Source organism: Lissotriton helveticus, chromosome 1_1 (assembly GCF_964261635.1).
Source record: "Lissotriton helveticus chromosome 1_1, aLisHel1.1, whole genome shotgun sequence".
NCBI lineage: Eukaryota > Metazoa > Chordata > Amphibia > Caudata > Salamandridae > Lissotriton > Lissotriton helveticus.
In genome coordinates, this window is record NC_136057.1 from 1780987315 (window position 1) to 1781001278 (window position 13964).

The window sequence follows — 13964 nt, forward strand, 5'->3', positions numbered from 1 at the left end:
GAAGAACATGTTCAATATAATTTGATTATGTTGTCCTAATATGTAAGTATGTATAGGTGTGAAATGTTGACCATGTCACTTCAAGAGTTACATTGTGCTGAATTACCCCATCATGCCTAGCAGGGAGACTGATAGGTTTTTCCCCCCAACCTTGTGCAAAAGGTTAAAAGCACTTTTTTTTACATGGCTGATTAGGCTAGAAACACTATAGTTCTAGCATGTTTTGACAGCAAATACATATGCAAAGCACACTCCTGCCATCTAGTGTTGGGCCGGACTCAATTGTTTTTTCAAGGAATTCTTTTATGGTCGGTCGTGAGTCGTCTCTCCTCCTCCAGGCATTGCGCATGTTCAACGGTTCCTTTGTTTGCTTATGCCAAACCCCCCTACCCCCAATTGAGCTCAGACTGACTGCATCGGAGCTCTAGCTTTCGATGCCTGTATGGTTTATAGCGGAATGACGGATCCAGCAGATCGGAGATCAACGGCAGAGTGGAAGAGGTGTGGCACAGTGGCCATGGTGCCTGACTCCGGCGTTCACGGTTTGATCCCCGGTGCCGGCGGCAGGTTAGCCCAGCACCATGTGACTCTGGGCAGTAGCTTGCGTAATCTTCCAGAGGGCCCCCAGCGCCGGGACACCGCTTCAGAGGTGGGTGTGCGCTTTACAAATACTGGTATTTCATTTCATTTCAGACTAACACACAACTCCTGCAAAAGTTTGGACCAGAGTCAACATTTTAGTAAAAGAAATCGACTTCCACATCATCGCTTTCCACATCTGTTGAATGTTCTTCTCCGGAAAATGGAGGCTAAAAGTCAGTTTATTAAGGAGGTGCCCATGGTGTGGGTAAAATACGCCTATTCAGACACCTCTCGCTGACAAGCAACTATAGAAAAGATTTTCTCTTCAGTTTGCGAGCCAGCCACACCATGGAAACCTACTTAACCCCTTCCACGCTCATGACGAGCTGGGCTCGTCATGAGGTAGCCTCCTCGCACGCTCATGACGAGCCCAGCTCGTCATGTAACATGCGCTTTACAAAATCTCAGCGTGCGAGCGGAATTCCGCCCGCACGCATGCGGTTAAAGACCAATACAAGGCCTATTTCATTTGAGATGAAAGTTCCTGTTAGAAAGCTGAAGCAGTTAACTTCCACATCCTAATTCGAAGGGTAAAGGAGTTTGTCCCTTCAATTTTGACTGTCATCCTCCGCACCATCAAGATTAGAGAAGTCATTGTCTTAATCTTCTGTTACGAAAAAGAAAAGCCTGTTTTCAACCTTTAATGTTGATACAGATACTGCCAGATCTCTATGTTCACTACATCACATTAAGGCTATTATTTTAAGCGCCTCTCACAGCAGAGGAGTTAAAATCAAATTGAAGGTAATTTTTGTCAGTCCATAGAGTCTGGTATATTGCTTGTCCACTAGGACCAGCAATAAAGAAAATTAAATTCAAGGTAAGTCCACTCAGAGAAGGAGAGGTAACCAATCCTCTATCACAAAATCATGCAGTGCAAACCTGACTTAGGGAGAGGTGTGGCGCCGCGGCCAGGGCGACTGATGCTGGAATCTGGGGACCACGGTTCGATCCCCGGCTCTGGCGGCAGGTTAGCCCAGCACCATGTGACTCTGGGCAATAGCTCGCTTAATCTTCCCGACGGCCCCCCAGTGCCTAGAGACCCTTACGGGTGATTGTGCGCTTTACAAATGTGGACTTTACTTTTACTTTATTTAGTTTCTAGAGCACCTGATTTCTATGCAAATGGGATGGGGAGGCCCATTCAGAGCTTTGCAATAAGTAGGCAGCATTTGAAATGTGACAAACTGAGTGCTCTAATTTGCGAGCTAGGACCATACCCTAGATTTTGTTTGAAAGCATCCTATAAAGCCAAGTAGGACAACTATTCATGAGCACCTGTTAACTTTAAAGTCGGAAATTTTGAAGTTGCTTCAGAAGCTATGGAAAACGTGCTGAAGAATTGGTGATATCAAAGATTCTATTCCAGATTTTCTCTCCTATTAAAGAATAGGGAGTGGCGGACTGTGCTGGATTTGCACACCAACACATATGGAAAAATCTGGTTTCCTCATGGTGGCAGGATGTTCTTTCTTTTATAGGAGAAGGTGATTTCATAGTGTCTGGATATGGAAGTCACTTAAATAACCACATACTTAAACCTAAGTAAATTCTAGGTTTCTTGTTAAACAGATACAATTTTCAGTTCAAAGATCCACCATTTGGGCTGAAATAGGCCCTCTTCATTTTAACCATGCGTTTGGCTCCAACTGCAGTACAGCTTTGATGAGAACCATGGTTGAATGACCCATCCTAGGACTATTGGCTGATCAAAGCAACTTCCTTCAGTATGCTCAAGCAAGTACTGCTTCTATCCGAAATATGACCAGCAATCAAACTCCATTTTGTCCCTGAATAGACTGTTTTTTCTCAGAGCCAGGATTCCTACTGAAGAAAGGAAAATATCCATCCATAGAAAGAGGTCTGAAAATAATGACATTTGCCTTACACATTCTGGGCCAATACATTGTCACTGTAAGATAACTGAAAATTATTCGGATGAGTGTCCTGTTGCATTCCCCTGTGTTCGCAATGTTGATGGAGAAGGTAGCCATTCCAGGAAGATTTGACCAAATGCTTGACTCTAGTAGGAGATTGGGGCTGACAGGTTCTCGTCACCATTGATATGAAGTCAATTTTTGTTATAGAGAAAGCAGCAGAATATTTTCACAGGATGAATATTTTCTGTGCTTCATCTGCAATTGTTATTTACTACAGATGTTACTTTGACAGCATGAGGAGTTAACTTTTGATAGTACAGGTCGGCGGCCTGCGTTCTTCAGAGACATCAGCCCTACATCTAAATCTTCTGGAACAAAAAGCAGTTGGATAGGTGCTCAAAGTGGTCTTTGTGTGGGGAACAAACATGCAATGGTCAGTACCAACAATTCTACTACTGGTATAAAGAAGAAAGCAAGGCGCAGCCTGGTCCAATGTTCAAACAGTTGTCCTAGGCGGCTCAATCACTCTAGTTTTCATCCAGGGGATACTCATCAATAGTCATAATCTACTAATAATCCCCGCCCATGTGTGGGATCCCGGAGCATATAGAAAATACATATATATATATTGCAGGCATTTGCCAGTATGCTGCAGCAGAGTATAAAGAAAACAAAGAAAACTGACACCTTGCCTTTGAGGCATTAGAGTAGGGGAACCGTGCCTTTAAGACCTGTAGGCGACCCCCTGCTCCCATGATGCACCACAGGTGGCAGTTAGGTCAGTTCTTTTTTCTGGCTCCTTCTGAGAGGATCCTGGAGCTTGAGCTCTTCAGTTTTTTCACTAAAACTGATTTTGAAGAGAATTTTTCAGAAAAATCGACATTTTCTGGTTTCTAAACTCTTCTGCTGCTGGTTTTGTGGTCTTCCATCAACTTTTTCCAGTCAGAATGCCAGCCTTATTCAGGTAATGTCCTTCCTGTGACAAGAAAATGGCACTGGCAGATCCACACTCGGTGTGTATTGTGGGTCTACCATCCTCTCACAATCCTGACCAGTGCCATCATTGCCAGAAGTTCTCCAGGCGGACCCTGCGCGACAGGGAACGCATTAAACTACATGCTCTGCTGGAAAAAGACGAGAGTCATCAGGTGGGTGGCCATGAAGGACCCAGGACATCATCTTCTAGCAAGCAACGTCAAAAGCGGCGACGTTCCACCTCTCCTGACCCTAGGAAGAGAAAGGGGATGAGAGATTCACCGTCGAAGTCGCCGTCGAAGAGGCCCACACACTCTTCAGGAACACCATCTCGACGTCGAGCGTCTCCGCCGCATACAAGTAAGTCAGCGTCGAGACACCACACTTCGGGCTCGAAGGCTGTGGGTGCTGAGAGACCTAAGTCTCTGTCGATGTCGAGGCTTCCGTCAACGCGAGACACTCTCCGCCACCCTCGAGGGGGTCGGTGTCTAGAGTAGCGACGGCTAACATGTCTCCGCCGGAGGGCGTACCGCCGTCGAGAGGATCGTCTAGGTCCCATCACTCGACGTCGAGAAGATTGACGTCGAGAAAATAGACGACGGCAAGGAGGTTCGCCGACGTCATGAAAGATCGCCGTCGACTCGATGCCGTAGCAGATCGACGTCTCCAACTCGACGCGAAGATCGACGTCTAGTTCCCCTCATCGCCACAGGCGATCGACATCAAGGACATCGAGACCTCATTCGATGCCGCTGGTGACCCAGACCTCATCGCCGTCGAAGCACTCTACTTCAAGAGAAGAGGTCATAGGGATTGTGGAGTCCCCGCGACAGTCAAATCCTGGGTCCAGATCATCGTCCGGAGACCGGTCATCGTCTCCAGGACTGCACATTGTGGAGATCTCACCAAAAGCATCCCCCAAACCTGTGGAGGGGAGGGCCCGCAGGCTGTCACCTCGCTGTCCGCAAGGTGCTGTGTCAGGTGGCCGCAGTAGTCCGGACTCTGATTACTCCCGTACGTACTCTCCATCCGGGCCCACTCCTCGGACGAGCACTCTGGCGGGACCCTCGAAGTCTCCCACCTAGAAGACCAAAATCTCCTTCCAGACCAAGATCACCTTCCAGACCAAGGGCTCCTTCCAGACCAAGAACGCCCTCTACACGTCGGTCTAGGTCCAGGAGTCGTCACAGCCGTCATGTCAGGCCCCATAAGAGGAGGCGTACAAGATCTCCTACATGGTCTTGCTCTACGAGATCTACTGTCCGGGACTACTCTCCGACCTTCTCCTCAACACCTCCTTCACGGGTGTCGCCCATAGATGACATCTCGACCTTCACAGATGTTCTGGGTAGGGGTGCAAAGAAACTCAACATCACTTTGCATACCCCGGTGGTTCCCATGTCTGTCATCTTTGACACTTTGCATTACCGGACAGCTCCTGGACCGCTGCTACCACTGGTGCCTGGATTCTTGGAACCGGCGATGTCCACCTTCCTCCCTCCTGCGACAGTGGGTTCCGTGCCATCCAGAATTGCCAAAAAGTACAAGGCTCCAGCAGAGGATCCCTTGTTTCTCAGTGCTGTCCCACCAGCGGACTCAGTCATTGTGGCCGCAGCCATGAAGTCCCACTTCGCTTCTACCTCATCCTCTGTGCCTCCTGAGAAGGATAGCAAACAGATGGACTCATATGGGAGGAAGATGTGCAACACTTCAGCGTCATCTATGAAGGTTGCGAGTGCCTCTGACCTTCTCAGGAGATATACGACAGATCTCTTTGGGACTCCCTCACACGTTTTACCGAGAAGCTTCCCAAAGAAGACCGGCAGGATTTCACAGAAATTCTACAGGAAGGAGGGCTTGTAGCCAATCGGGTAATAAGTGCTGCAGCGGACACTTCGGATCTCGCCGCTCATGGCTACTCCCATTGAGACTGTTCATGACGCTCGGCCTGGCTGCGTCTCACAGGCCTCAAGCCTGATGCCCAGAAGACAATTCGGAACCTCCCTTTTAATGGATCATCTCTGTTTGGGGCTCACGCTGATGACGAGATGACCAAAATGAAGGCTGAGATGGACACTGTCAAGGCGGTTGGGCTGGAGAAGCGCACGGAGTTTAAGAAACGTTTCCGTCAGGTTGACAAACGTTCTTTTCAACAGAGGGTTCAAACCCCTCCATGGTCCTCCCAGAATCAGCAAAGATCCCAGTTCCAACAAAGACGTCCTGGGAGAGGTAGAGGTAACAACAACAACCGACAATAGTCCACCTCCAAGCAACCTCCTAAGCCTTGAATCGTTGCTTCCTCCGCAACCGTTCGCCACTCCGGTGGGAGGGAGTGTAGCTTGTCACCTGGAAGAGTAGAAAACCATAACCAAAGACAAATGGGTGCTGAATATTGTGCAGCATGGCTACTTGCTGAGGTTCAGGTCTCCTCCTCCGCAAGTTCCCCTGCAAGTCCAGCGCCTTCCTCAAATCCAAAGTCAACTTTTGAAAGACGAAGTATCTACCCTTCTCGCAAAGAAAGCCATAGAGGAGGTCCCTCCCATACGAAGAAATCAAGAAGTATACTCCTGCTACTTTCTAGTCCAAAAGCAGGGAGTAGCCAAAGAGTACAGACCTATCCTCGACCTGCACCTGCTGAACAGGTTTATCAGAAAGGAGACATTTCGTATGCTAGCCCTGCACCAGATCTTTCCGCATCGTCACCAGGAAGACTGGATGTGTGCCATCGACCTGCACAACACTTACTTTCATATACCTGTCTCAGTAAAGCATCGAAAATGTCTCCGATTTCAGATAGCCCGTCATCACTACCAGTATTGAGAGCTTCCGTTCGACTTAAAATCCGCCCCACGGGCATTCTCCAAGTGCATGACTGTGGTGGCTGCCTTCCTCTGCAGGCTTAAGATCTTCGTCTATCCCTACCTAGACGACTGGCTCCTAAAAAGCTCCACACCTGTTCTGCTTCAGAGCCATCTCTCCTACGGTCTCAACCTGATGCATTCTTTGGGTTTGCAAGACGACTACAAGAGGTCAGTCCTCAACCCCACCCAACAAATACATTATCTGGGCGCTTCTTTGGACTCCGCAGAGGCAAGGGTGTGTCATTCGGAGGGGAGGTTGTCAATGCTTCTGTAGTGCTGCACCCTGCTCGACACCCAAAGTCCTACAGCCAGACAAGTGTCGTCTCTACTGGGATCGATAACCTCCTGCATCTACATTGTGCCCAATGCACGCCTTCACATGAGGCCTCTGCAGCAGGCACTCGAGGACCAATGGTCTCAAAGGTCAGGCCGCTGGGAAGATCGTGTCTCTCTTCATCAAGTAGCCAGAGACTCCATCAGATGGTGGATGAGATGTTCTCACCGGCTGCAAGGAGTTCCGTTTAATCAGTCGCCTCCAACGCAGATAGTGGTCACGGATGCCTCAATGCACGACTGGGGTGCTCATATGGACCAGCTGCAGGTACAAGGTCTCTGGCCCGAGACACAAAGAAGCTATCATATTAACTTCTTGGAGCTATGGGCTGTCTATCTGGCGCTGAAATCCCTGTACCCGTCTCTGCATTCCAGCCACATTCAAGTTCAGACAGATAACACAACAACAATGTTCTATCTGAACAAACAAGGAGGCACCAGGTCACGAGTTATGCCTCTGGAAGCTCAATTCATTTGGCAGTGGCTTCTGGTGAGAGGTCTCTCCATCGTTGCAGTTCACCTTCCAGGAATCCTGAATGTTCAGGCGGACGGCCTAAGCAGAGACTTCGTAGAAGCGAACGACTGGGTGCTCAACGAAGAGGTCGCGCAGGAGGTGTTTCGACAATGGGGCGTACCAGACATAGATCTGTTCACAGACAAGGCAAACGCGAAATGCCCAGTCTTCGCGTCCAGATTCCCCCAGCAGGGATCATGGGGGAATGCACTTTTGATCAGCTTGTCTCAGACATTTCTGTATGCTTTTCCTCCACTGCCTCTGATCCCGGCGGTGATACAGAAATTCTAGAGGACCAACATCAGGATGATCCTTGATAGCACCGGAGTGGCCACGCCAGTAGTGGTACCCGGATTTCCTCCAGCTGTCGGAGGTCCCTCACTGGAGGCTGCCCTGCCGCCCAGACTTGCTGACCAAGGACGAGGGGAGGGTGTTCCACCCCAATCTTTCTTCTCTTTAATTGACGGCATGGCTCCTGAGGTCATCCAGTATGGCCACCTAGACCTCTCGGCTGACTGTCTGAACATTCTGAGAGAAGCGAAGAGGCCCTCCTCCAGAAAGTCCTATGCTTTCAAGTGGAAGAGGTTTTACATTTGGTGTATGGACAAAGCTCTTGATCCGATTCAAGGTCAGGAGCAGGTAATTCTCCCATACTTATTGCATTTGGCAAGGTCAGACCTCAAGTACCCCTCCATCAGGGTTCACTTAGCGGCAATAACAGCCTATAGGAAGTCTCCTTCTCAGACCTCATTCTTCCTCATGATGGGTGCTTCTTTCGAGCCTGGTCATAAGGCATCTTTGCGGCACTTGACCTGGAAAGCTGCCTTTTTGGTAGCCATCACCTCAGCACGCAGGGTGAGCGAGATCCAGGCCCTGTGTTGCAAGGAACCTTACACAGTGTTTCATGCCAATAGAGTGGTGCTGAGAACACATCCAGGCTTCCTGCCCAAGGTGGTCTCGGATTTTCATATCAATCAGACCATCACTCTGCCTACTTTCTTCCCTCAACCAACCACTGCCCCGGAGAGGTCTTCACACTCTCTAGATCTCCAGATGGTTTTGAAGTTTTATCTGGCTAAAACTCTTCCACACAGTCTGACCGGCACTTTGGTAATTATGATACAACTAATACCGGTCTGTCTGCTTCAAAAAGGTCTATTTCGAGATGGATCGTCTCCTGTATAGCTCTGTCTTACCAATTAGCTAACAAATCTTTACAGGGCAAACCTTGTGCACATTCTACTAGAGGGAAAGCTTTTACAACCGCTCTCCTTCGCAACATTCCAATATGTGAGATTTGTAAGGCGGCCACATGGCGTTCAGTACATACCTTTTATCCGCCATTACTACCTAGATTCAGATGCACAGGCCGATGCCCAAGTGGCACAGGCCTCTTTAAGGAATTTGTTTGTATATCTGCATTATAAATGTGCTGTTGATTCATGTTTTTGCTATATACTTGATTGCTCGTCCGCGAGACTTTGGGTATGGGTTTGCTAATCTATTCATAGATTATGACTTTTGATGAATATCCCCTGGATGAGAAGGATTAGTTACTTACCTGTAATCCTAATTCTCATCCAGGGGTATACTCATCAAAGTCGTAAGCGACCCACCCACCTCCCCGGATGAGCATTACTGCAAAGTTATGTATGTTACTTATGGATTTACTCAGGTGTTTATATACCTCCAAAAAGAACTGACCTAACTGCCACCTGTGGTGCATCATGGGAGATGGGGGTCGCCTGCAGGTCTTAAAGGCACTGTACCCCTACTCTAATGCCTTAAAGGCAAGGTGTCCGTTTTCTTTGTTTTCTTTATACTCAGCTGTAGCCTACTGGCAAATGCCTGCAATTACAGGTGTTTCTATGGCAATAAAGCATTGTTGTACGACAAATGTTTACTGCTCTCTTTCTTCCTTAGGGGCTGGGAGAGTATAGGTGCTACTATGCAACCCTATGTAATTTCAGTATCTTTGCCATTTTGGAATTTTTTTAGGCTGCATGTATGTTTTCACATATGCATATAGATGTGTATATATGTATTTTCTATATGCTCCGGGATCCCGCACATGGGCGGGGATTATTGATTTTATTCATAGATTTTGACTTTGAGTATACCCCTGGATGAGAACTAGGATTACAGGTAAGTAACTAATCCTTTTGGGTCATCATTCACAAAGTGGGCACAACACTTGAGCTGATGCATACAGCTTACAAAAGAGGAAAACCACAAATGGCATGTGGACGGCTGACATCTTGTTCTTGTGCTTTAGTGGTGGCAATGCCGCAATAAAATTTGTTTTGCCAACAAGTCTCAAAAACAAATGCACCCTATTCAGGTCTACAAACCCAAGATTTATGGGAGAGGCCTTTTCTATACAGTGGGAAGGACAATTTCTGTGTGTATTCGATCTAGTTCTTCGATCTAGTTCTTCGATCTAGTTCTTTGATCCAGAAACTACTGCATAAGCTGAAAACAGAACATTTCAAGACTGTTACATTAGCTGTTCCTTGACCCAGCCAGTGGGAGATGTCTCTGGAAGCACTAATCTAGTTTAAACCAGCTCCTCATCTTCTATTATGAAACAAGGCACAAACATTCTGTTATGACTCATAACTATTGCTCTGCACAGCTGGGCTCCTACGGGCATAGTTTGGCAGTCTTGAAATCCTTGATGAGTGCAAACAAATATTGCAGGCAGCCAGAGTCATTGTACTTTTAAAATATATAGATTTAGATGGGCATGGTTCCTAAATGTGGCATGTGCTAAGAAGATGGGATTCTTTCAATGTAAATTTGTATTGGTTTCTTCTGTACTTTGTTCATTTGGCCATAAAATGTCTAAAATATTCTGCTACATGAGTTAATGTCTCTGCAACATAGTACTATTTGCAAAATCCAAGCCACTTGTCATTATTTGAGATGAGAATCAATGAGGGGATCTTCCAGTCGTTTCCTCCGTTAGCAAAATCTTTACCTTCACAAAAACGCAAAACAGTACCTGCAGCTCTAATGACAGCCCCATTTAAGCTGAATCACAAGGCGTCCATATGACATATATTGTGATCGCATCGCTGAGCAGAGTGAAAAATTGAAAACCCTTCTCCAGAAAGGAACCTTTCTTCAATGAGGTTATTTTGATCAATATTGCACAATTATTTCCCAGTTGTCCATCCTTATTTTTCTTGAATGAGGTTTTTCTTTCATTGTTTTTTTCCTTAACCAGTCCCAGAAGCAAAGTTGTTACATTCACTTGATGTCAAAAGATGCTTGAAGTTCTATTAGAATAAGATGAAGAGCCCAATACTATCAGATGAACTGTTTTATTGCTCAGAGCAATAAAGGTGAAGCACTCTCCAGAGTATAATTGTCTTTTGCATCACTATGATTTATGCGCAGATTGCAGCATAAGAACTCACTCATCCAGAGGCATGGGAGCTACTACAGGTCTTTGCGGGGGGTTCGCTCAAAAGGCATTTGCACAACGGTGACATGGAAGACTGCACCTTTTTTTTATTTTTTTTGTCAGGTTTATTATTTTTAATTCAATGAGTTTGTACTATAAACGATTGTATACTGGCCTGTACATCAGTGCCGAAATACAGTCCATATAAAATATTAGCAGTACAAGTTCTGTGCAGTCCCACAGTGGGGGACATATCGTTTGATGCTTTGCAGAAAAACTAATCTGATAAATGGATTCCTTAATATGAGGCCAGTAGACCTTCACTCTTAACCACTAGGAGAATGTGGAACTATTTTGTCAGAGCGCAGTTTGTGCAGTTCTAAAAATAAAAAATAAAAAAATAAAAAAATAAAAAAATAATAATTGCGACTTAATTTGCTTTGATGCTGCGGCTATATGGTTGATGTGTATTACAGAATGGACTGCCCTATTTTAAAATGCAATGGCAAATGGTCTGAACTTCCAGAAAAGGTAATTGGAGCTGATCATGATTTTGGTTCAGATAGCGCATTGACTTGTCCGTTACGGTGGTGATTTCTCGATGTGAAGAATCAGGTGAAGGTTTTTTATTGATTGAACGTTGTGCAGAAACCTCACAAGAAGCAGCCTTGATCAAGCAGTTGGCTAGAGTAGGTTGATAAAGTCACCATTTTTGTGTAGAAAAGTCTGACACGGTTAATGAGAATGCTCTGGAAGCCAGTTTGAGTACACATGGCAGTGCCTTGTATTGGTAATATCAGTTGCTAACTTCAAAGTATAAGAAGCCCAGGATTTCAGTGTAGATAGGTTCAGAGAAAGAGCAGTTTCAGAGCTAGAGAGGACATTGAGTCTACTGTGGAGAAAAGAAAAGTCTGATGAAGTCTGTTGTCTGATTGTTTTCTTATTGGCCTACTTGTTTGTTCTCTTGAGCTTTAGAATAGGATGAAATTTGTGCTTCGGGCCCTTTCTTCAAGATATAAAAGTAGACTTAATACATATCCCTGTACTGTTGTCTTGGAACCAACTTTGTAGCACACCGCTCCAGTAAATAGTGCTCTGTAAATCACCTGATCCAGCATAACCAGATTAGTCATTACAAACAAGGTTACTTTGGCTAGACAGGGCAAAGTTAATATGGCTGAACAGGGCCCTTCTGCTTTCCCGCCACATTTGACATACTTAATGCAACATCACATTAGACTTTAATTCAGTATAGATTAATCCAGTATGGACATTCATTAGAATTCATTTCAAGATCATCTTCTTGACCTCCAGATGAATACAACAGTCTTTATTTAGACGTTTAGCGGAAAACAACTTTTAGCTCTTCAAAAAATGTAGTAGAGCTAGTTCGGATGGTTAAGTGTAACAGCAGATTCCTCATCGTGTGACTGTCTTCAGGTGCCAGACTGGGTCTGGAAACTCAAGGCAGTGGTCCTGTGTGCTGGAAGGTGGCACCAGGTGACTTTGTGCCAACCATGCTCTATTCTAGAAGTGACAAACTGAGGTACATATAAGCACCACTCCAGCTTGCTGATGCAGAATCCTTTCTTTTTATACCTTGAAACTCTGATCTGGAGCTCTGCTCCTCTTTTCATTCACTTTGTGAAGTGATTTTTGTTTTCCTTCAAAAAAAATTTAGTGTGTAAGGGAACATGTCTTTCCCTAAGACTGCAGAGTTTAAGCCTTTTGGGGTCTGTCTCATACAGATGTCTGTGACGGATCTCCATGAGGTGTGTGTCTGGTGTTTGCGTTCAGTGCATGACTGCAGGGCCTGTGATAGCTGTGCCCAGATGAAACCAAAAGCAATTTTTTAGCACAAGTTGAAGCTTTACGTGGCAAAGCACTGCAAGACGCTATGCAGGCCCTACTCCAGATTGGAGGTGAAAGTGCGGACTGGCTCCCAAAGTAGTTCTTGCAGGAGATCATATTTGTGCTCAGTCTTTGGGTTATTCAAAGAAAAAACATAAGTTCAAGCAGCACTCAGTGAAACCCTTGTGCCTTCTACGGAGAAGGAGCATGACAGGAATGGGCTAAGCCTCCAGGTTTTGCTCTCATTCCACTGAGCAGATTCCAACTTTGTTCCTGATTGACCCCAAGTTCCCAGGTCTGTCTGCGTCATCGTAGCAAGTAGAATCTGGCAATACTCAATCCCTCAGATTCAGACAGTTTTCCTCTACCGCGCAGTCACGTAGAGACAAAACACAAACATTTTGGCTCAGACTATGACTAGAGCCAGCTATACAGACAGAAAATAGCAGAGTCTTCTATGTTCGAGGCATGTGTGCTGTAGATTTACATGCTTTGCATACTCCTGCCATCTAATGTTGGTTCTGGATGTTTGCAAGATGTTTTTTTCTAAGAAGTATTTTCCAGTCACGAGGTAAGGCGGCGACTCCTTTCGGTGATAGTGCGCATGGGCATCGACTCCATTGTCAGATTGTTTTCTTTCTGCCATCGGGTTTGGACGTGTATTGCTGCGCTCTGGTTTGAAACCGTTCTTTAGGTTCCCCTTGGTGCGCAATTCACTGTACCCTCGATGGTTTTATTGTACGTGTTTTCCTATTCTCCGCGTATCTACTCAATTGGGTATCTTCCCATCTTCTGTCAAAAGCATTGTGGGCGGCTTTCAGGCCTAGCTGCGTCGGTCTAGCCTTCTGCCGATGGAACGGACGCAGTTTAAATTTTGTCCTCGGTGCCACTCCAAGTACCCTCGGACCAACTTACACAAAGTTTGTAACTTGTGCCTCTCAACGGAGCACAAAGAAGAACACTGTGAGGCATGTCGATCATTCCGGTAGAAAAAGACTTTATGGAATCATCTGAATCAACGAAAGGAAATGCAACAACAAAGCATTCAACATACTTCAGATATCTTCGCAGAAGTATACGAACATGAAGAGGTTGAAGCGTTGGCAGCCGAAGAGGAAGAAGCCTTCTATCTCCCAGAATCAGATTCTGACTTGCAGATCGAGTTGGATTCTGAAGACGTACCACCGGGATAGGGTACTGTGAGTACTAAAGACCCTTTACTCCTCCCCCCCCAAAACTCTCTTTGATCAAACATGAGTCTTCAGCACCACCTCTGACATTGGGCACTGGTAGGCGCTGAGGTACTGGGTTTTTAAGAACCGGCACAGAACCGGTAACCCAGCGGTGTCAGGGAATACACACCCAGAGACCTCGGGTTCTTCCTAATCCAGACCTACAGAAACTCAGAGTCTTCTAGGTGAAGTCAAAGATTTGTTTATTGGTTGCAACCAAGGTAACAAGTGTCCTAGAAGTACAACACGGGTATATTCTCAGGAGAC

General features: G+C 46.0%; 1 protein-coding gene across 3 annotated transcripts in view; it reads left to right on the plus strand.

The window, feature by feature from the left end:
- The window catches only part of UBN2 (ubinuclein 2), a 647497-nt gene that overhangs the window by 182247 nt on the left and 451286 nt on the right, over window positions 1-13964 (plus strand). The window lies entirely within an intron of this gene.